Raw genomic sequence first — 24,232 nt, 5'->3', positions numbered from 1 at the left:
TGACGGTATGGCGTGAAATTCTCCAAACTCTGTGAGTGTACCTCAGGGTACACTTACAGATTTCGGGTACGTGCACACTGCGGAATGGCGAAGGATAACCCTTTGTGCATTCCGCAGCTGGCACCTGCCGGCGGACTGATGTGGGCGCGCGTCTCCACCTGTGTCATAGACTCCATTCTATGCACGGGTGGATTCCATCGTCCATCCAAAGAATGAACACATTGGTCGGAGAGCGGAATCCGCCCGTGCATAGAATGGAGTCTATGACACGGACGGAGACGCACGCCTGCATCAGTCTGCCGGTGGGTGCCAGCTTCGGAATGCGTGAAGGGATATCTGTCGCGATTCCACAGTGTGCACGTACCCTTAGAGTGTATGAAGGAAGGGACACCCATTTTCCAGTGTGACACCTGTCCTGATTATTCTGATCGCCATTATGGAGTCGGGAGTCGGGAATTTTTTCCCAGTGATGACGCTACTGTTGTCTACCTCACGAGGGTTTTTTGCCCTCCTCTGGATCAACACAGGTTGAATTTGATGGACACTTGTCATTTTCAACCTTATAAACTAATAATTGGCCTAATACCCCCAAATAAATTAGAATTGTCCCTTTTCCCCAGCTAAATAGGTATGGCTGCCATTCCCATTAGAGGATGCCATGATGCAATTACAAAGCCTCTGTGCGGCCAGGACAGTAGAAACCCCCCACAAGTGACCCCATTCTGAAAACTACACCCCATAAGGAATCTAACAAGGGGGGCAGCAGGGATATGGCCCCCTGGTGACGGCCACATTTGGGACGTGAAAATGAAAAAAATTGTATTTTTTATTTTCACAGCACATGTTTGACAAATTTGCCCGTCACTAGTGGGGTCCATATGCTCACTGTACCCCTTGTTAGATTCCTTATGGGGTGTAGTTTCCATAATAGGGGCACTTGTGGGGGGTTTCTACTGTTCTGGCAACACAGGAGCTTTGTAATTGCGACATGGCCTCCATCCTCCATTCCAGCCTCTAAATGGCGCTCTGTCCCTTTGGTGGCTTGCCCTGTGCCCATATGGCACATAATGTCCACATGTGGGGTATTTTCGTATTCAGGGGAAATTACTCTACACGTTTTGTGTTCATTTTCTCTTTCAACCTCTTAATTTTTACACTAAATCATTGATCTTGTCTTGATTTTTTCATTTTCACAAGGGGTTAAAAGATAAAAAAAACACAAAATGTGTGGAGCAATTTCCCCTGAGTATGAAAATATCCCACATGTGGACATAAAGCGCCGTGCGGGTGCAGGGTAAGCCTCCAAAGGGAAGGAGCACCATTTGGTTTTTGGAGGCTGGATTTGGAATGGAATGGATTTCAAGGGCCATGTTGCATTTAAAAGGCCCCTGTGTTGCCAAGACCGTTGAAACCCCCCACAAGTGACCCGATTATGGAAACTACACCCCTCAGGGAATGTAAGAAGGGGTGTAGTGAGCATATGGACCCCACTGGTGACGGGCACAAATGTGGAACAATGTGGCGTGAAAATGAAATATTACATTTTTTACACTAAAATGTTGGTTTAGCCTTAAATTTTTCATTTTCACAAGGGGTTAAAAGAGAAAAAAAACACACAAAATGTGTAGAGCAATTTCCCCCGAGTCTGTAAATACCCCACATGTGGACATAAAGCGCCATGTGGGCGCAAGGCAAGCCTCCAAAGGGAAGGAGCGCCATTTGGATTTTGGAGGCTTGATTCGGCCAGAATGGATTATGAACGCCATGTCGCATTTACAGAGCCCTCGTGCTGCCAAAACACTGGAAACCCCCCACAAGTGACCCCATTCTGGAAACTACACCCCTCAAGGAATCTAACAAGGGGTGCAGTGAGGATATGGACCCCTTGATGACGGGCACATTTGTGCTGTGAAAGTGAAAAAATGAAAAATTTCCCTTTCACGTAACATTGTTCCACATTTGTGCCCGTCACCAGTGGAGTCCATATGCTCACTGCACCCCTTGTTAGATTAAGGGGTGTAGTTTCCAGAATGGGGTCACTTGGGGGTTTCAAGTGTCTTGGCAGCACGAAGGCTCTGTAAATGCGACATGGCGTTCATCATCCTTTCTGGCCGAATCCAGCCTCTAAAATCCAAATGGCGCTACTTCCCCTCGGAGGCTTGACCTGCGCCCACATGGCGCTTTATGTCCACATGTGGGGTATTTCTGTTTTTTTTTCCTTTTATCCCATTGTGAAAATGAAAAATTGAAGGCTAGAACAACGTTATAGTGTAAAAAATATATTTTTTTTTTCACGCCAGGTTCAGACTATGTAAGTGTGCGGCTGTATATGCGGCTGTAATTGTGCAGCGGTATTTTTGGTGGTTCATGCGTACGCTGGAAAGTATAGGATATACGGCTGCACAGTGCACACTATGTATGAATCTACGGCCCGATCGTAAACGGACCCGTAAAAAATGAACAAGACCATTGTTTGCGGCTGGAAACGCGGCCGTGGATTGACAGGCGGTCCGTACGGAGTACTTCAAAAATAGCCGGCAATGATGCCGAATGCCGATGCCTCTAATAGTTAATATATTAAATTAATAAAACACATTTTCTTTGTTTTCTTTGTAGGGGGGGACCCTATACGTTTTTTTTTAAATAAATAAATAATTTAAAAAAAAACGCATAGGGTCCCCCCTATTTTTATAACCAGCCGGGTTAAAAACCAAACGACAGCAGCCTGGTAACACCAGGGTGGGAAGAGCCATTGGTTTAGGCCCTCCCCAGCCTAAATCTTACCAGCCTGCTGCCGCCCGGTCCAGGAGCGCCAATTTTGACGCTCCGGGACCACTGGCACCCGGCTCTTCCCAGTACCCCTGGTGGCATTAGGTACTGGGGTAATAATAGGGTGTTAGTGTTAGCCATTTTATACCAGCTAACACTAGGCCCCAACTTAGTAATGGATTCCGTCTATTAGACGGCTTCCACTACTAAGTCTATAAAGAAAAGAAATAAAGACAAGACACAAGTTAAAATTTTTTTTTATTCAAATAAAAACACCCCCACACCCCTCATTGACCATTTTATAAAAAAAAAAAAAAAAAAAAAAACGCTGGTCATCGACGTAGTCCACGGAATCCGACGTAATCCCCAGGATACCGATATCTGAAAAACAAAAAGGGAGAAACACACAAAAAACACACAAACAGGAGCACAACACCCATCATTGTGAGCAGTGTTGTGCTCCTTACAGTATGCAGCATCTTTACAGATCGCTGCTTACAGTCTGGCCCCCAAGGGGTTAAGGGAGGATGTATTGCATCCCTCTTAACCCCTTGGGGGCCAGACTGATGTCAGACTGCACCCATCCCATCAAGGAAGGGGTTAAGTGACCCCCCTTCCTTGCTGGGAGGGGTGCAGTGCTGGGGAGGGGGTGGGGAGAGCTCTATACTCACCCCGATGTGTCCTCTTCGCTGGTCCGCAGCACAATGAAGTCACTGTACTGCAGACCGGCTCATTATATGTGCGCTGAGCCGATCAGCCAATCAGCTGAGTGCACATATAATTCTAAATGCTTCTTCTAATAATGCTATTGTGATAACATAATTAGAAGAAACATTTGATGTTTTCATTAAAGTAAAGTGATGATTAGTACAGAATGCTCTATTGCATATGAATTAACGGCTTATGGAGCTTCCTGTACTAATTAATATTTAATTAAGAAAACACATTTTCGTTTAAATAAATACAGTTTCTTTGTTCAATAATTTAATTCTAACGAATCCATCATTGTGCAATTCAATATACTGTCAAAAAATAAATATATATATAAATATACATTTATTTATATATATTTATTTTAACAGTATATTTAATTGCAAAATGATGGATTAGTTTAAATTTAATTATTGAACAATGAAAGGGACTTTATTACAACGAAAATGTGTTTTATTATTTTAATAGATTAACCATGAGAGACATCGGCATTAGTGCAGAGAATCGCAAACCCCGGTAATAGCAATTCATGTAAACTGTGTTCCCTGCTTTCCCAGATGCATCCAGAGGTGTTTGCATCACTTTCTTAAGATTTTATTTGTTATTTTTAGTTGAACCAGATTTCCAAGTAAATGACCGTATGTTTTGAGCCGCATGTCTATTTTTTCCCACGGCCGTAGTTTCATCCGCACATTTACAGCCGCATAAAAAATACAGCCGCACAGTTACATAGTGTGAACCTAGCCTTAACCTGAACAGGTCCCTAAAAATATCTGATCTTGAAATTTTACTGAAAATTTGGAAATTTGCTGCTTATGTTTTAAGCTTTCTATTGTCTAAAAAACATGAAAGATTGTTTAATAAATGCCGCCAACATAAAGTAGACATGTTGCTAATGCTATTTAATATATAATTTATGTGGTATAACCACTTTCTGTATAAGCAAAAAAGTTTCAAAGTTGGTAAAATGCATTTTTTCACAATTTTTCACGTTATTTGTTTTTTTTCCATAAATATTCGTTATAAATATTGACTCCAATTTACCAGAAATGTAAAGTACAATATGTCACGAGGAAACAATCTCAGAATCAGCCTGATAAAAGCATCCCGAAGTTATTAATGACTAAAGTGACACAGGTCATTTTCATAAAATTTGTCTCTGTCATTAAGGCCATTTCAGGCTCTGTCCTTAAGGGGTTAAGGCCATTCCAGGCCCGTTCCTTAAGGGGTAAACAATAGTACCTGTATTTACAATTATACAGTTTGATCACTGCAGCACCCTAAAGCCCCAATGACATGGGGCGACTGGAGGAGCCGTCATCGCTCAGTTGCTCTTTTTTCCCCGCCCGCTGATGCCACCACTGCACGTGGCGCCAGAGAGCTGGTGAGAGCAGGGTGCCCATGAGGTGCTTTGGGGGCTGCCCGGGTGATCGCTAGATCGGCCGAGCAAACCCATAGAGGATTACATGGAGCGACAGCAGCAGATCTCTGCTATCCTGGTCGTTCGTCCAAACAACAAATGACACCAACGATCAGCCGACATAATTCATGTTGGCTGATCGTTGCCTTTTATTACACGGGACGAAAACGGACGATAATGGGGCTGTGTAATAGGGCCTTAAGGGTACATTCACACCTATATGATCTGTTGGAGGGTTCATTCACCATTTGCTACCCATTGACTTCAATAGACAACAAAACTCACATCAAACCTGCAGGTTTTACACTTCATGGGTGAGGTGAAGTATGTCCAACCCATGGACTATGTAGCATCACCACTGATGCTTACTGTACAAGAGCCTCCTAACCCTAGGAGTCTCTGCTCCTAAAAGGTAATCCAATGGCTATGCAGCCGTTGAATACCTCCCAAGTGTCCCTCTTTTGGACACTCTTTTACATGTCCTCTTTTTTATCTAAAAATGATATTGGTACTAATAAAGTTTCTATGATGTTCGAGAAAGTGTCTGAAGGGCCATTAATGAGAACTTCTTCGAGCTACGAATCCACAGAATCTGACAGACAAACATATAAGGCTCCTCACTATGGCACCATCCTCATTTCTCTACAAACTGCACATTTGTATTGGTCCTTTACGCCCTCATTTAGTGGGTAGGCTGACTCTATGTGATTCCCCCTTATAGTATAAGCCCCCCTCTGTGTAGCCACCTGTCACGGCCGCGGCGGCGTCCCGTGCTCCGGGCCACTGCCGCGACCTCTCCATGCAGCTGCCGGGGTCCATGTGCAGGGACCCGGCGCTGCTACAAGTTCGGCCCCGGGGGCGCCTTACCTCGCCCCGCTCCTGTCACCCGCTGTGCCGGCCGGCACGCGTGTCCCCGCCTCCTAGGGCGCACGCGCGCCGGCTGTCTCAGATTTAAAGGGCCAGTCCGCCCCTAATTGGAAGTTGCACTAATCACTTCCTATAAATTCCAGCCCTGTCCCACTACAGGTGTTGGAGCCTCTGCATGCTTTTCATAGCGTTTGGCCCAGCTCCCTGTTGTTCCTGACCTTAGTCCTTGTCCCTTGTTCCTGTCCGCAGTCCTTGTCCCTAGTCCTTGCCCGCTGCCTTGCCATTGTTCCTGAGTCCTGTCCACCACCTACGATCACGCCTACAGACCTCTGCCTGCACAATCACCTGCCTACTGCTCCTGCCACGCCTCGCCTGCCGTAACTAGCAACCAAGCCAGGGGTAGCGACCTGGGGGTCGCCTGCCGCAGCAAGTCCATCCCGTCTTGCGGCGGGCTCTGGTGAAAACCAGCGGCCCCTTAGACTCCGCTCCCTGGTGAGGTTAGTGCCATCGCTAGTGACGGTCCAGTGGATCCACTACTCCAGGCGTTACAGTAGGCTCCAACCATGGATCCCGGCGAGATGCCTGATATGCGTGACGTAGCCCGAGTGGTCGCCCATCAGGTGCAACAAATCCAGTAACAGTCGCAGCAGATCCAGCAACTCACTGCCGCCTTACAGCAGCATACTACAGCCCAGCGCACACCATCTCCTGCTGCTTTTTCTACACTTCGACCGGCTCTCCCAAGCAAATACGCTGGTGACTCCAAGTTGTGCAGAGGATTCCTGACTCAATACATCATGCATATTGAACTTTTAAGTAGTCAGTTTTCCACCGAGCGCTCTAAAGTGGCTTTCATCATCAGCCTATTGGAGGGTAGAGCTCTGGCTTGGGCCACGCCGCTGTGGGACCGAGATGACCCTGCTGCTGCCAATCTCCGAACCTTCCTAGACGAATTTCGCTCCGTCTTTGAGGAACCTGCCCGTGCCTCTTCAGCTGAGACTGCTCTCCTCAACCTCTCTCAAGGGAGCTCCTCTGTTGGTGACTACGCCATCCAGTTCCGCACCCTGGCGGCAGAATTAGACTGGAATGAGGCCGCTCTTATAGCCCCCTTCAAGAAGGGCCTGTCCAGTCGGGTGAGAGACGTGCTTTCCGCCCGAGACCTACCTACCTCCCTGAACGAACTCATCCTACTGGCCACCAGGGTCGATACTCGTTTTTCTGAGAGAGAGGAGGAGGTCTGGCATGAACGGCGACTAAGTCTGTCCCGTCGCCATCACCAGCTGGCTCCGGTCTTCCAGAATCCTGACGTTCCGGTGTCCCAGTCGACTCCTGAGATTCCTATGCAGGTGGAACGGGCTCACCTGACGCCTGATGAAAGAATTCGTCGTCTGGAGCTGAATCTCTGCCTCTACTGCGGTGGTTCGGATCACATTCGGCTGAGATGTCCCCAACGTCCTCAAGCGTCCAGGAAACGCCAGCACCTAGGTCCGGTGGGAGAGGTCTCCCTAAGTGTGAATGCCACCTCTCCAAGGTTGTCTGTGCCAGTCTCCATCCAGACACCCTCAGGACAAACTCACCAGACTACTGCCTTTCTTGATTCTGGGTCAGCAGGCAGTTTTATTGCAGCAACATTGGTCCAAAGATGGCGGCTACCCGTGACCCCACTAGCCATACCCCTGACTATCTTCTCGGTCACGGGCGAGATTCTTACCGACCATGTGCACTACCAGACTGCACCTCTAGTCCTCCAGGTGGGCACTTCACATCAGGAAAAGATCTCCTTCTACATCCTGCCCCATTCTTCTTCCACCATCCTCCTGGGACTCCCTTGGCTGCGATTACATGCCCCTAAGCTGGACTGGAGAACCGGGAAGATTCTTAGTTGGGGTCAGGACTGTTCCAACCAGTGTCTGAGGTCACCTCAGCCCAAGTACTCTATGTTGTCACTCGACCCTGCCAAGCCTCTATCCGGCCTACCGGCGGAATACCAAGACTTGCCTGATGCCTTCTCTGCCACGGAGGCAGACTCACTACCACCTCATCGGGTGGTAGTGGGTACGATTGTCCCATAGACCTCCTTCCTGGAATTTCTCCTCCACAAGGTCGGGTGTACCCTCTCTCAGTACCCGAGACTGAGGCCATGTCCTCTTACATCCGGGAGAATTTACAGAAGGGTTTCATCCGCAAATCCACATCCCCTCGCCACATAGGGATGGACTTCATCACTGATTTGCCTCCATCTGCAGGCAAGAAAGAGGGGGAGGCCAAAGGGGGGGGTACTGTCACGGCCGCTGCGGCGTCCCGTGCTCCGGGCCGCCGCTGCGACCTCTCCATGCAGCTGCCGGGGTCCATGTGCAGGGACCCGGCGCTGCTACGAGTTCGGCCCTGGGGGGCGCCTTACCTCGCCCCGCTCCTGTCACCCGCTGTGCCGACCGGCGCACGCGTCCCCGCCTCCTCGGGCGCGCGCCCGCCCGCTGTCTCAGATTTAAAGGGCCAGTCCGCCCCTGATTGGAAGTTGCACTAATCACTTCCTATAAATTCCAGCCCTGCCCCACTACAGGTGTTGGAGCCTCTGCATGCTTTCCATAGCGTTTGGCCCAGCTCCCTGTTGTTCCTGACCTTAGTCCTTGTCCCTTGTTCCTGTCCGCAGTCCTTGTCCCTAGTCCTTGCCTGCTGCCTTCCCATTGTTCCTGAGTCCTGTCCACCACCTGCAATCACGCCTACAGACCTCTGCCTGCATAATCTCCTGCCTACTGCTCCTGCCACGCCTCGCCTGCCGTCACTAGCAACCAAGCCAGGGGTAGCGACCTGGGGGTCGCCTGCCGCAGCAAGTCCTTCCCGCCTTGCGGCGGGCTCTGGTGAAATCCAGCGGCCCCTTAGACTCCGCTCCCTGGTGAGGTTAGTGCCATCGCTAGTGACGGTCCAGTGGATCCACTACTCCAGGCGTTACACCACCTTATAGATGGTCCCTAGTTCAGTCCTCCATATTGATGGCACCATGTGCATCTCCTAGAGTTCCCCCCTCTGTGTAGTACCCCTATAGTAGATGTAATCTTCTGTGCTTTCCCTATAGTAAATGGCCCTCCTCTCTGTATCCCCCCCATAGATGGCCCATCTGTGTAGTCCACTATAGTAGATGCCTCTCTCTGTGGATCCCCTATTGTATAGCCCCCCCTGTGTAGTCCCCCCTATAGATGGGCCCCTTTGTTGTCCCCCTTATAGGTGGTCCTCTTCTGTGTTTCCCCTATACTATATGCCCTCTGTGTATTCCCTCTTATAGATGGCCCCCTCTGTGTATTCCCTCTTATAGGTGGCCCCCCTCTGTATATTCCACCTTATAGATGTCCCCCTCTGTGTATTCCCTTTTATAGGTGTCCCCCCTCTGTGTATTCCCTCTTATAGGTGGCCCCCTCTGTTTATTCTATCTTATAGGTGGCCCCTCAGTTTATTCCCTCTTATAGATGCCCCCCTCTGTGTATTCCCTCTTATAGATGCCCCCCCTCTGTGTAATACCCCTATAGTAGATGTCACCCTTTGTGCATTCCCTATAGTATATGGCCCTCCTCATTTTAGCCCCCCTTCAGAGATGGCCCATCTGTGTAGTCCACTATAGTAGATGTCCCCCTCTCTGCATCTCCTATTGTAGACGCCCCCCCATGTGGATCCCCCTATAAATGGCTCCTTTGTTGTCCCCTTAAAGATGGTCCCCCTCTGTGTATCCCCTATAATATATGCCCCCCTCTGTGTAGTCCCTCTTATAGATGCCCCCCTCTGTGTAGTGCCCCTTATATATTGCCCCTTATGTGTAGTCTCCCTTATATGTGGTCCCCCTCTGTGTAGTCTCCCTTATAGATAGCCCTCTCTGTGTATTACCTCTTATAGATGCCGCCTCTGTGTATTACCTCTTATAGATGCCCCCTCTGTGTATTACCTCTTATAGATGACCCCACTGATGTTCCCCACTGCCGCCCTTACAGACTGCCCCCTGTGATGGCCCCCCGTATAGATGGCCCTCTCAAAGATCTGCAAAGCAGATTTAAAAAAAACTCACCTAACAACTGGCTCCCCCGTCGCGACTGCTTCCTGGGGGTGTCCCGCACCAGTGAGCTCAGTTTAGTGTGCGCCGGGCCGGTACTTCCAGCACAGGGAGTATCTCTTATGCACTAGTACTCCCTGTGCTGGAAGTCTGCAATGCCTTGGTACAGTACGGGACGGTATGGGGGGGGGGGGGCAATGCGTTGGCACGTGGGGGCAGTGCAGGCAGTGCAGTTCAGTGTTCGCCGGAGGTTAGGACTTCTGGCGCAGGAAGCGTGTGTTACAGACGTTCCCTGTGCTGAAAGTACCAGCCCCAATGCACACTGAATTCCCTGATACCTGCACTGCATGGGAATCCCTGGGACACCCCCACCACTGACCGGACCCCACACAGCTGCAGCACCCGAGTGGCCCGGGAGGCCACCGGATGCAGCAGACAATGTCAGCTCAGGGGGCCCAGGACACCCGGCCGACTGATGCGAAGGGCCCCGTAGCTGCCACTAGGGCTGCTACGGCGGTAGTTTTGCCCCTGTCTGACAGATATTTGAAGCCAAAGCCAGGGCTAGACTATAAACATAGAACAGGTCATAAAGAAAAGACTGAGATTTCTCTTATTTTCAAATCCATTCCTGGCTTTGGCTTAAAAAATTTGTCAGATAAATCTCTCTGTGTAAAGGCACCCGTAGGCTATGTTAACACTGCGTATGAATCCGTCCGTAGTACGAACCGTGAATATACGCACGTAGTTTTGAGGTTGATGCGTTCGCTTGAAAGTATACGATATACGCCCGCACAGTGCACACTACGTATGAGCTTACGGCCGGATCGTATACGGCGCCATGAAAAATGAACAAGACCATTGTTTGAGGAAATGTTGAAACTCACGGCCGTGGATTTCCATGCGGTCCCGTACAAAGTACTTATTTCAGCCAAATTGAACTTGATTTTTCGATCCAAAAGGTTCTGTGTGGTTTACGGGGCTGGGCGAAGATTTCCAAATAAATGACCTGCCTCAGATCGCTTCGAAACAAGCTAGGGAAGCATAACTGTACTACGGGCGTATGTTCGCGGTGCATACGCATCCGGCGCCATGTCGATTTTTCCCACGCCCGTAGTTTCAGCCGCACATGTACGGCGGCGTAAGAACTGCGGACGGAATCGTACGCAGTGTGAACATAGCCTTAGGCTGGTCAAGATTCATACAACTGATTGAGTCTTGTGAAGGCTCTATAAATGAGCACTAATCACTAAGATTGGCGCTAATTTACAGAAGGACTGAAAACTTAGGCTGCATTCCCACGTTCCGTGATCCTGATGGATCACGGACGTGGAATGCATGTACCGGAGTCCCCCCGCGCCCGGACAGCATCTGTAATTAGATGCTGGGAGCGGGGGAGACTGTGTTCATAAGCGCCGCGCTGTAGTAACAGCACCGCGCGGCTGATTCATTACAGCACAGCGCTTATGAATAGTCTCCCCCGATCCCAGCATCTAATTACAGATGCTGTCCGGGCGCGGGGGGACTCCGGTACATGCATTCCACGTCCGTGATCCGTTAGGAATGCAGCCTTACCTGCTTGTCTAGGGTAGACAAAAAATAAAGTCTTGTAGTTGTGTGGTTCGCTATGTTTTTCCTCAAGATAAATACAATTGTGCATAGTAATATTGCTACAAACAATTGCATTATATACATTTGTTAATGGCACCTTTTTTACAGCTGAGCTCTAACACACATCTAATCATCTGATCTATAAAGTTTCCACCTCCCCCTAGTTATCAACTTATCTTTTAAATCAGCTTAGAGACTGGAAATCTCAGATCTAAAGCTATAAAAAGACAACGAAGATTGTGTTCCCTTGTTTGACTCACTGATTGTTCAGCAAGGTATAATGCTAGTAGTTGATACTTATTTTAAAGTAAATACAGTGTATAGTTGGTAGTCTTCTTAATGCTTGTTTTACTTTTATCTACACTTTACAATTGTCACTATTAGTGTGTTTACTATCTTGGTAGGACTATTACTCTTTATGCTATGTTCCCACGTAGTATTTTTGCTCAGTATTTTGCAACCAAAACCAGGAGAGAATTAAAAACACAGAACACAGAAGGCTATGTTCACACACACTGTTAAAATTTAGTGGATGGCCATTTAACACCAAATAAGGGCCGTTTCTTTTAAAAACAATAGCCACTGGTTTGAAATAGCGTCCATTATTTGCTATTAAATGATGACCATCCACTAAATTTTAACAGTGTGTGAACATAGCCTTTCTGTGTTTTGAATCCACTCCTGGTTCTGGTTTCTAAATAATTACCAAAATAAGCAGAAGATATGCAGAAGATATAGAATAGTGTAAAAAAAATTTTTTTTAGCTACGGCCATTATCTCACTTGAATTAAGCTGTCTTTATTTTACCCACTCTCCTCTTTTGGCTGTTCTTCTGCTGTAGCTTCAATAGGTTTGAGTCATTGGGCAAGAATGTTGGCAGTTGGCATGGGGCCATTCAGGGGGGGAAAGCACTCTTAACACCTTCGGTACAAAAAAAAAACACCTCTCATGAAGTGATGCCTTATATGCATAAAATTTAACTCTATTGGGACTGGCCTCTTTGGGGCCTTAAGGACAAACTTTTTTTAATAGCAATTTAATCAACATGTTAACTATATAGTGACGGTCATACTGTAGCAGTAATGCCATATATGTGTTATTTTTAGAGATGAGCAAGTTCGGAGCAAGTTCAGCAAAATGGCGGACGCACATAAAACAGGTTTTCTCACCCTTCCACACTCCCCCAGTGTTCTCCTCCGGTCTTCTGAGTATTCAGCCTATTCAGTCTGTCCCATTTAAGTCAGCCAGTGATTGGCTGAGTGGGGAGAGTGACAGCCAGCTTAGCCAATTACTGGCTGACTTGGATGGGACAGCACCGTGGCCAGTGATTGGCTAAGTGAGCTGTCACTCTAGAGACATGAGAATGACAGCCCGCTCAGCCAATCACTGGCCGCAGTGCTGTCTCGTCAAAGTCAGCCAGTGATTGGCTGAGCAGGTGTCACTCCTGAGACAAGAGTGACAGTCCACTCAGTCAGTCACTGGCTGACTGGGATGAACAGCATTCACAGCCAGAGATTGGCTGAGCGGACTGACATCAAAAAGGTGACCGAAGAAGATGGACTTCAGGGGAGTGAGGAGCAGTTAGTAAAATGAGCGTCTTTTACATGCCGCAGTAAAACAAGTAAACGCCTGAAAGCCTGGCTGCTAAACTGCTAATATTTGCTGTGAAATTGAAAACCAAAGCTGCATTTTTGAGGGGTCAGGGGTATAGAGGTGTCCTTGCACCAGGGCAGTTTCTAGGCTATTTTGGCAACAGGGCGAATCCTGATAAAAGCGCCCCCCCCCCCTTCCTGGACCTTACTCAGTTCAGCGCAGGGAAAGGAACGGGGGCTTTTATCAAGATTCGGGTCCCTAGGAAGAAGCAGTGTGTACACACTGCACTGTCGGTTCCGTGTGACAGGAGCCGACAGTGCTCTAACTGCTCAGCCCTGGCTTGATTTTTTTAAATTAAGGTCCTCTCCTTTTGGTCCCTGATGCCTTCTGCCGTAACCCCTCAACCTGCGTGGCACAGATTGAGAAACCTTGCTGGTCTAGAGCAGGCCTGTATTTAGAGTTCATGTTAGGCTCCTTGCATGCTGAGACATCTGTATCTGTGACAAATCCCATGTGTTTTCAGTCGAACTAAAACTCTGAGAACCCCCTACATTTATACAGCTCTCAGGGTATGCTGGGAGTTGTAGTTTCTTAGCGGACAACCCTTTAACAAATCACTGTGTACAGAGGCTCCCGGTAGCGGCAATCTGTGGGTGACCACCATCAGCCCTGAAGGTAGAGCAATAAATCTGTCTACACTGTACTACAACTCCCAGCATATCCTGAGGGCTGCAGACTGTCAGCATATGCTGGGAGTTGTAGTGCCTGCAGCTGTTGTAGATGGATCCTAGGTGCATTATACACTGGATGCGTTGTGGCATATAAGAATACATAGATCTGTGGGGGCTCAGTGTAAGGAAGTGACCCCAGAACATCACTGATAGGGGATAGGGGTAGATGTTTTTGTTCTATCCCCTATTAGTGCTGTTCTGGGGTCACCTCCCTGCACTGAGCCCCCACAGATCTATGTATTCTTATATGCCACAACGCATCCAGTGTATAGGACCCAACTACAAGAGCTGCAGGCACTACAACTCCCAGCATATCCTGAGGGCTGCAGACTGTCAGTAAATGCTGGGAGTTGTAGTGCTTGTAGCTGTTGTAGTTGGGTCCTAGGTGCATTATACACTGGATGCTTTGTGGCATATAGGTATACATAGATCTGTGGGGGCTCAGTGTAAGGAAGTGACCCCAGAACATCTCTAATAAGATATAGGGGGAGATGTTTTTGTTCTATCCCCTATTAGTAATGTTCTGGGGTCACCTCCCTGCACTGAGCCCCCACAGATCTATGTATTCTTATATGCCACAAAGCATCCAGTGTATAGGACCCAACTACAACAGCTGCAGGTACTACAACTCCCAGCATGTACTGACAGTCTGCAGCCCTTAGGATATGCTGGGAGTTGTAGTGCTGGCAGCCGTTGCTAGCTAGTTTGTTGGCAGCTAGTTTAAAAGTTTGCGCTAGTGTACTGTAGTGACCACAGGGCTGTGTCAGTACACTACCGCAAACAATACACTTACCCATTTAGACACCAATGGTACACAGGCTCTGCAAACTACAGAAGTGATTACAGTGCAGTTACTAAAGACTCACAGGTGACATCTTCTCACTCACTCTTTGCTTTCCTCTCCATCTGGCGCAGCCATCATGAAGACTTCTCCGACCACAACTCATTTGCAGAGGGGCAGCTGGGGGTGACTGGGGGAGCAACTGGGGTAACTGGGGACAGGGGAGCAGCTGGGGGTGACAGCGGGAGGGGGAGAAGCTATGGATGCAGGGAAAGGGGGAGCAGCTGGGGGGCAGGGACAAGGGGAGAAGCTAGGGGAGCAGGGGAAACAGCTGGGGTGACTGGGGGAGGGGGAGCAGCTAGGGGGCAGGGACAGGGGGAGCAGCTTGGGTGACAAAGGGAGCAGATGGGGTGAAAGCGGGAGGGGGAGAAGCTATGGGTGCAGGGAAAGGGGGAGCAGCTAGGGGGCAGGGACAAGGGGAGCGGCTAGGGGGGCAGGGGAAGCAGCTGGGGTGACTGGGGGAGGGGGAGCAGCTAGGGGCAGGGACAGGGGGAGCAGATGGGGTTAGAAGTAGAGCAGATGGGGTGATAGCGGGAGGGGCAGAAGCTATGGGAGCAGCTAGGGGGGCAGTGGGAGCAGCTGGGGTGACAGGGGGAGGGCGAGAAGCTGGAGGGACAGGGTGCGTAGCTGGGGTGACAGGGACAGGGTGCGCAGCTGGGGTGACAGGGACAGGGCGAGAAGCTGGGGTGACAGGGACAGGGTGCGCAGCTACGGTGAGAGGGGGAGAAGCTGGGGGGGGAGCAAGGGGAGCAGCCAGAGGGCAGGGAGAGGAGAGGGAGCGTCCGGGGGGCAGGGAGAGCAGATGGGCAGGGGGAGCAGCTAAGTTGGTAGTGGGGGCCGCTGGGAAGGCAGGGGGGAAGATGGGGGCAGCTGGGGTGACGGGGGGGAGATGGGGGCAGCTGGGGTGACAGGCAGGGGGGCAGCTAAGGTGGCAGGGGGAGAAGATGGGGGCAGCTGGGATGACAGGCAGGGGGGGCAGCTAAGGTGGCAGGGGGAGAAGATGGGGGCAGCTGGGGTGACAGGCAGGGGGCAGCTAAGGTGGCAGGGGGAGAAGATGGGGGCAGCTGGGGTGACATGCAGGGGGCCAGCTAAGGTGGCAGGGGGAGAAGATGGGGGCAGCTGGGGTGACATGCAGGGGGGGGCAGCTAAGGTGGCAGGGGGAGAAGATGGGGGCAGCTGGGGTGACAGGTGGGGGGGCAGCTAAGGTGGCAGGGGGAGTATAGGGAGCAGGAGGGGGCAGTCTGCAGGCAGGGGGAGGGGGCAGGCTGAGCAACAGGGGGGCAGGAGGAGCAGTGGGGGGGGGGGGCAGGGGGAGCAGCCCGGGGCGCCTTTCTGATGCTGTTACAAGGCGGGGGTGAGCTGCTTCCGACACAGACAGCCTCTGTCAGACAACCTGGAAGCTCACAGCTGCAGCCCCACGGTCCCAGCACAAATGACGTCATCGAGCAGGAGAGAGGTTCGGGGCTGCAGCTGTGAGCTTCCGGCTTGTCTGACAGAGGCTGTCTGTGCCGGAAGCTCACCTCGGCGGACCCATCGCACCCCCGCACCAGCACCAGCACCAGCACCCCCCGCCCCCTCCCGGGGGGCGCACGATAGCGGCGGGCGATGCGGTGCAGGAGGCCCTGCTGATTTAGTGAGTGCGGGGGCCCTAGAAACTGCCCTGCCTTGCACCATTCGCCATGTGGTAAAGATGACATACTATCCATCAATTAAGTCAGTACTATTGTGGTGAGCCCGGAAGTGTGACGCCACTCCTGTGGTGGATGGCTGAGATGCAGCCGGACCTTAAAGCAATTCTGTATCCACAATCTGACCCCCCAAACCACTTGTACCTTCGGATAGCTGCTTTTAATCCAAGATCTGTCCTGCGGTCAGTTTGGCAGGTGATGCAGTTATTGTCATAAAACATTACTTTTTAAATTGCAGCTCAGTGCCTTACGGGCGCATCTGTGCCCTAACTTTGCACCACCCCTCGGTCCCTCCTTCCTGCCCTCCTCATCATTAGGAATGCTCCAGGCAGATTGCTTCCTATTCCCCACCTGTGTTACCACAGCACATGGGCTGGATCATTAAGACATCTGTGCAATGTTCAGACAGAAGTAAATGTTCCAGTGGCATTCCTAATGATGAAGAGGGTGGGGAGGAGGGACGGAGAGGGTGGTGCAAAGTTAGGCCACAGATAGGCCCGTAGGGCACGGGGCTGCAATTTAAAAATTTATTTTATATGACAATAACTGCATCACCTGCCGAACGGATCGCAGGACAGATCTTGGATTAAAAGCAGCTATCTGAAGGTACAAGTGGTTTGGGGGGGTCAGATTGTGGGTACAGAGTCGCTTTAAGATCTTGTCAGGTGACGCCAGTGTCAGGTGGGCACACAGGTGTGATGGCTTGCCTGTTTTTAAGGTGAAAGGCCAGTTGTACCCTTTTCCCCTGTGGTCAGTGTCAGGGCCAGACTGGCCATAGGGAACTTCTGACAAATGCCAGAAGGGCCAGTGGCCTCCGAGGGCCGGTCCCGTGCTCCTCCTGACCCAGCGTCTCCTTACCCCTACCGTAGGGAAAAGGAGTCACAGGGCCAGGAGGAAGACAGGACCGGCCCACAGCGCTCTGTCCAGCCCTTGGCTGATGCGCGGCTGCCGGGGGTGACGCTTCCTATCCCTGGCAGACCGTGCATCATAGAGCTTTCTGTGTGCTCTGTCCCAGCCCCGGCACACAGGGGGCTCTATGATGCGCACGCTGCCGGGTATTGGACGCAACACCCCCGGCAGCTGCCCATCAGCCAGGGGGCCAGACGGAGCTGCAGCAGGAGAGTGGCTCGACGTGGGAGCGAGTTGTTAGGTGAGTTGTTTTTTTTTTCCTTTTCTTTGTATCTGCTTTGCAGGGGATAGGGGGCCATCTATAAAGGGGGGAGAGAGGGGGCCATTTATAAGGGGGGAGAGAGGGGGCCATCTATAAAGGGGGAGAGAGGGCCATCTATAAGGGGGAGGGAGAGGGGGCCATCTATAAGGGGGGCAGCAACATAGGGGGAGAGGGGGCCATCTATAGGGGGGCAACATAGGGGGAGAGGGGGCCATCTATAAGAGGGGGCAACATAGGGGGAGAGGGGGCCTATAAGGGGACAACATAGGGGGAGAGGGGGCCATCTATAAGGGGGCAACATAAGGGGAGAGGGGGCCTATAAGGGGACAACATAGGGGCAGAGGGGGCCATTTATAAGGGGAAAACATATGGGCAGAAGGGGCTATCTATAAGGGGGGCAACATAGAGGGAGATGGGGCCTATAAAGGGACAACATAGGGGGAGAGGGGGCCATCTAAAAGGGGACAACATAGGGGGAGAGGGGGCCTATAAGGGGACAACATGGGGAGAGGGGGCCTATAAGGGGGCCATCTATAAGAAGGGGCAACTTAGGGAGCCATCTATAAGGGGACAACACTGGGGGCCTTCTATAGGGGGCATGCATAAGGGGACAACACAGGGGGGCATCTAAAAGGGAACAACATGGGGGGGACAACATAGGTGGCCATCTATAAGGGGACAACACAGGAGGGCCTTCTATAAGGGGGACAACACAGGGGGGCCATCTATGAGGGGGACAACACAGGGGGAGACATCTATAATGGGGACTACACGGGGGGGCATATATAATAGGGCATGCATAGAGGGGGGCATCTACTATAGTGGACTAAAAACAGTAGGTGCAACAGCAACCGACAGGTGCAAGGGCCTACCGTATATACTCCTCCCAGCGTACACGGTAAACACCCGCTCTGTAGATATTAAAATATAAAAAAATATTTTTTTTGAAAACTATTTGATCAAACAGAGTGTACCATGTCGCCAACGTCAAGGCGTCCTCAGAAACACGGTCCCTACTCTAGCATATTCACACTAGCAATGGCCTCTCCTGGCCACTATAGTTGACTACACAGAGGGGCCATCTATAGGGATGGGCTACAGAGAGGAGGACCATATACTACAGGGGATGCACAGAGGGTGTCATCTACTATAGGGGGACTACACAGAGTGAGGCTCTCAAGAAGATGCACATGAAGCCATCTATATGGAAGACTGAACAAGGGGCCACCTATAGGGTGGCTACATAGAGGGGGGGCAAAAAATATAGGGAATACACAGAGGGGGACCATCTATTAGGAGGCTACACAGAGGAGGGCATATACTATAAGGGAGGGGGGGGTCACATAGACTTAGCCTACCCACTAAATGAGGGTGTAAAGGGGCCAATACAGATGTGCAGTTTGTAGAGAGATGAGGATGGTGCCAGAGTGAGGAGTCTAATATATTTGTCTGGCAGATTCTGTGGATTCGTGGCTCGGAGAAGTTCTCATAATGGCCCAGGGCAGATGGAGAGGATGAAAAGGGAGGAACTCCGATCAGAAAAGATATAACTGCACTGTAATGTATTTGGTATGCAGAACCTTTGTAGAGCAGGGTCTACCTCTATATAACTATATGAGGTGATATTGGTCTTTTTAAAGTTGATTTTATTCAGTAGCAGTGGCGACATTAGTCAGTATGTGGTGGTATTAGTCAGTATGTGGTGGTATTAGTCAGTATGCGATGGTATTAGTCAGCATGCGGTGACATTAGTCAGTATGCGGTGACATTAGTCAGTATGCGTGGTATTAGTCAGCATGTGGTGGTATTAGTCAGTATGCAGTGGTATTAGTCAGTATGTGTGGCATTAGTCAGTATGCGGTGGTATTAGTCAGTATGTGGTGGTATTAGTCAGTATGCGGTGGTGTAAGTCAGTATGCGGTGGTATAAGTCAGTATGTGGTGGTATTAGTCAGTATGTGGTGGTATTAGTATGTGGTGGTATTAGTCAGTATGCAGTGGTATTAGTCAGTATGTGGTGGTATTAGTCAGTATGTGGTGGTGGTGTTAAACCTAGCACAGTGACCGGGGCCGGAAGCAGTCTGTCTCTGTACACTGTGTAGAGGTGATGGCCTCTAACTGCAGCACCGTTACACAGTACAGAGACAGAAGCATTTGACCACATTTACTCTGTTATTATCTGTAAGTCCAGTCATGGCCGTGATGATACAACATGTAGCCATGCTGCACTCACAACATCGTCTCTTAACTTTTCACAGTGCGGCGAGTGGGCCTGTGTGCTATGAAATGCTTCAGTCCCAGTTCGGACCTGGTCGGTGTCCTGTCGGGTTGCTACCAGTCCCTACAGTCACAGATGGCCAGAGCAGTGTAATGACCCTCCCGAATAGTAGGACCCGCCACCCACAGAAAGGGGAATTGTCCCAAGGTTGTGGTGTATATGCTGTGTAGGTGGTAGTGAATAATTACAGACTCCGTGGATAACGTTGACTTGATTTATTATTGGCAGATGTGCAACAGGTAATACAGATGAGCTCGAATATATGAGCCAAGATACTGAGCAAAAATACTGTGTGTGAACATAACCTAAGACTATGGGGGAGATTTATTAAACTGGTGTAAAGTATAATTGTCTTAGTTGCCCCTAGCAACCAATCAGATTCCACCTTTCATTTTGGTGGAATCTGATTGGTTGCTAGGGGCAACTAAGACAATTATACTTTACACCAGTTTAATAAATCTCCCCCTATGTTCCTACATAGTATTTTGCTCAAAATTTTGGTCAGTAATTTGCAACCAAAAACAGGAGGGAATTAAAAACACAGAAAGGCTATGTTCACACACTGTTGAAATTGAGTGGATGGCGGCCATTTAATGGCAAATAATTGTTCTTGTTTTAAAATAACATCCATTATTTGCCATTCAATTATGACCTTCCACTCCAACAGTGTGTGAACATAGTCTTTCTTTATTTTCAATCCACTTCTGGTTTTTGTTGCAAAATACTGACCAAAATACATAGCAAAAATACTGTGTGGGAACGTAGCCTAAAAATACAGGTCTCTGTTACTGGCCTCTGACTTTTAACAATAAGCGCACTTGTGGTTCAATTTTTTCGAAGAACTAACTAATAAGGAGAGAGAAAACTAGGAGAAGCAAGAAATATAATTGAGAGTAAAGAGTTGATTACCACGCTTGCTAACCTCACTAAAAGTAATTTAGATTGAAAAGTATCTCTAGCCATTTCTATATCTGTACTGACACCTAATGGTTATAAATGTTATATGCACTTGTGCAATACAAATGTATTGTAACAACTGTTATGTCCTAAAATACAGAATAAAAAAAATCAAAAGGTGGTATGTAACCCAAAATGGTACATCTAAAGATGTTAGTCTGCAAACTTCAATAGAAAATGTATGGCTAATTTATGAGAAATTATGACTCTCAGAATATGGTGATACAAAAGTGTTTTTACTGTGTAAACAAAGTAAGAAAAATTTTAAAAATTTGATTTTGCTGATCATACTAAACTCACAGAAGAAATATGAATAATATAACCTTCTATTACCATATAGAAAAGTACAACCAAAGGCAAATATTACACAAAAAACACCTAACAACTCTGTTCATAGGAATCAGTGATGAGCGAAGCGAATCCAGCAAATCAAAATTCGCTGCGAATTGGGCTATCAATTTGCTTCATTCTGCAAAGCGATTTCCCGCCAATTTGTTAAGGAAATTCACAAAAAAACTAAATGGCGGCCGCACATGCTGTCTGGAGAGTTACTGGGTGGGAGAAAGGGACTAACTATAATCCCTAGTACTCGTCCAATCAGCTGCAGGTTCACTTACGGAGGTGACCAGTTGGCTGTAGTTGGAGCAGAATCGAGGCAGGCAGTTAGGGCAGAGCAGGGAGAGACTAACAGAGCGATGTAGGGACAGAGAGGAGAGGAGAGGAGATCTGATTGTGGGTGATTGTTTGTTGAAGCTTCCAACCAAGTGTCCAGTTTACCAAGTAACTGGGTGCCTATAGGATTTCACTGAGTTCAGTAAAGACACAGTCCATATTATTCACTCACTGGGAACTATTGAATTATACCAATTTACTGGGATCAGTGAATGGAGCTTGCACCTTACATAATCAGTGGTCACACCCCACTCCTACTGTGTTAGATTGGATGATTGACTGGCTGATTGACATTTTTTTTAAATTGCGATTTTCCAATTTTTTACCCCTTTACAAGAACACTCGTTAACAAATTCATCCTTCTGTAATGGTCCCAGTACTGTAGCTACGGGGCCCGCCACATCAAGTGGCCCGGCGAGCTAGTCAGGTCTCCACTCTCCCCGGTTAGCCATTCAGGACTTTTGTCCGGACGCTAAATAACCAGGATAGAAACTACATGTGTGTTCTGGCCGGGCCCACACCTACCCGTATGGGGCCCGGCCCTGCCCGGTATCTCAAGGTCGCCGCCTCCCGACTCCTGCTGGTGTTCTGAAAAGCACTGTACTCCCCGCCACTGCCACACTGTCTCCTCCTCCCCACCATAAGCGTACGTCCAAACGTAGGTCCCCTTTGCTCTGCCATACACTTACAAGGACAGAGTCATAATGTAGGAGGATGTTGGAGCAGCTGGGTCACATCCTCTGCTTATGCTCTCAGGGTGCCCCTGCAAAGCGTGTCAGAAGGTCCCAGAGCCGTCCACACTGTGTCAGAGCAACCCCTTCCCTTCCCACAGTAGCCCCAGGCCGCCCACACACTCCTCCCATCCCCCGCACACAGTGTCAGAGCAGGTGCCCCTCCCCCCATCCCCTGTACAGTGTTTCAGGCCGCCCTCACCCATCACCTTCAGATTCCTCCTGACACAGAGAAGACCAATGGAAGGTAGCCAGAGAAGGACAGAGCAGGAACCAGGACAGGTGAGATTACCCCCAGAGTACTACAACCCCCACCATGTCCTGCTAACAGTCCATGGTGGGAGTTGTAGTTTTGCAGTCTGTGGACATCAAGGTTGCAGAACTACAACCCCCATCAAGCCCTATTGGCAACTCATAAAGGAGTTGTAGTTCTACAACGGGAGGACACAGTATAGGAGGGGGGAAGGCAGTGACACAGTAGAACCACATCTCCCAGCATGCTGTGTGGTAATATGCAGGACTACATCCCCCATCATGGTGTGTGGTAATATAGAGGACTACATCTCCCAGCATGGTGTGTGGGGTAATATACAGGACTACATCTCCCAGCATGGTGTATGGTAATATACAGGATTACATCTCCCAGCTTGGTGTGTGTGTGGTAATATACAGGACTACATCTCCCAGCATGGTGTGTGGTAATATACACTATTACATCTCCCAGCATGGTGTGTGTGGTAATATACAGGACTACATTTCCCAGCATGGGGTGTAAATAGTTCACAACGTTTGTGAAATGTTAATAAAACAACACGTTTACTACTCTTCCAGCATGAAATGATGCTTATTAATGTAAAAAATGGCATTTTTTTTTCTCTATCTCCAGACCCTATATTGCCCCCCTGTGCGCTCCCCCAGTTGTATATAGTCCCCCTGTGCGCTCCCTCAGTAGTATATAGCCCCTCTGTGCGCTCCCCCAGTAGAATATAGCCCCCTGTGCGCTCCCCCAGTAGTATATAGACCTCTGTGCGCTCCCCCAGTAGTATATAGCTCCCATGTGCACTCCCCCAGTAGTATATAGCCACCCGCTTTGTGCTTCCCAGTAGTATATAGACCCTCTGTGTCCTCCCCCTCCCATATAGCCCCCCTGTACACTCCCCCAGTTTGTATAGAGACCCCCCTGTGTGCTCCCCCCGTTTGTATAGAGACCCCCTGTGTGCTCTTCCTGTTTGTATAGATGAATACAAAAAGGACCATGGGCATAAATTCTGAAGCACTATAAAATTTATTAATCACAGTTATGTTCATAACATGATAGAAATTTCACATAAAATATCATTAAAACGTATTTAAAAAAATAACCAAATACCATATATGTAAAAAGGTAGACCACAACATAAGATAAATGGGTGATAGGAAAAATTAAAATGAACTACAAAGATGTGTCCTGTCTCAAAGTGAGACAGGACACATCTTTGAGACAGGACACATCTTTGTAGTTCATTTTAATTTTTCCTATCACCCATTTATCTTATGTTGTGGTCTACCTTTTTACATATATGGTATTTGGTTATTTTTTTAAATACGTTTTAATGATATTTTATGTGAAATTTCTATCATGTTATGAACATAACTGTGATTAATAAATTTTATAGTGCTTCAGAATTTATGCCCATGGTCCTTTTTGTATTCATCTTTGTGGTGGGTTTTTCTGGTATTTGAGTAAGAGTGACACCGATAGCCATAATTAATTAGTAGGCTATAATACAAATTTGGGTGACTTAGTCCCTCTTCCGTGAACCTTTTTGTATATATTTACTGTTTGTATAGAGACCGCCTGTGAGCTCCCCCCAATTGTATAGAGACCCCCTGTGTGTTCCCCTCGTTTGTATAGAGACCCCCGCTGTGTGCTCCCCAGTAGTATATAACCCCCTGTGCTCCCCCTCCCATATAGCATATAACATAAAAAAACAAACACTTATACCCACCTGGGTCCGGCGTCTCCTCTTCTCTTCACTTTTGTGGCTGCACTGCAGCGGTCACAAGAGGCCGCTCTCCCCTTGTCCTGGCGCCAGCGCAGAGACGTCACTCAAGCGCTGACAATAGAGATGGAGAGCGGCCTCTTGTGGCTGCTGCGGCCACAAGAGTGACTGACAGGGA

Source organism: Dendropsophus ebraccatus, chromosome 3 (genome assembly GCF_027789765.1).
Source record: "Dendropsophus ebraccatus isolate aDenEbr1 chromosome 3, aDenEbr1.pat, whole genome shotgun sequence".
Lineage (NCBI taxonomy): Eukaryota > Metazoa > Chordata > Amphibia > Anura > Hylidae > Dendropsophus > Dendropsophus ebraccatus.
This window is presented reverse-complemented; position numbering follows the sequence as displayed.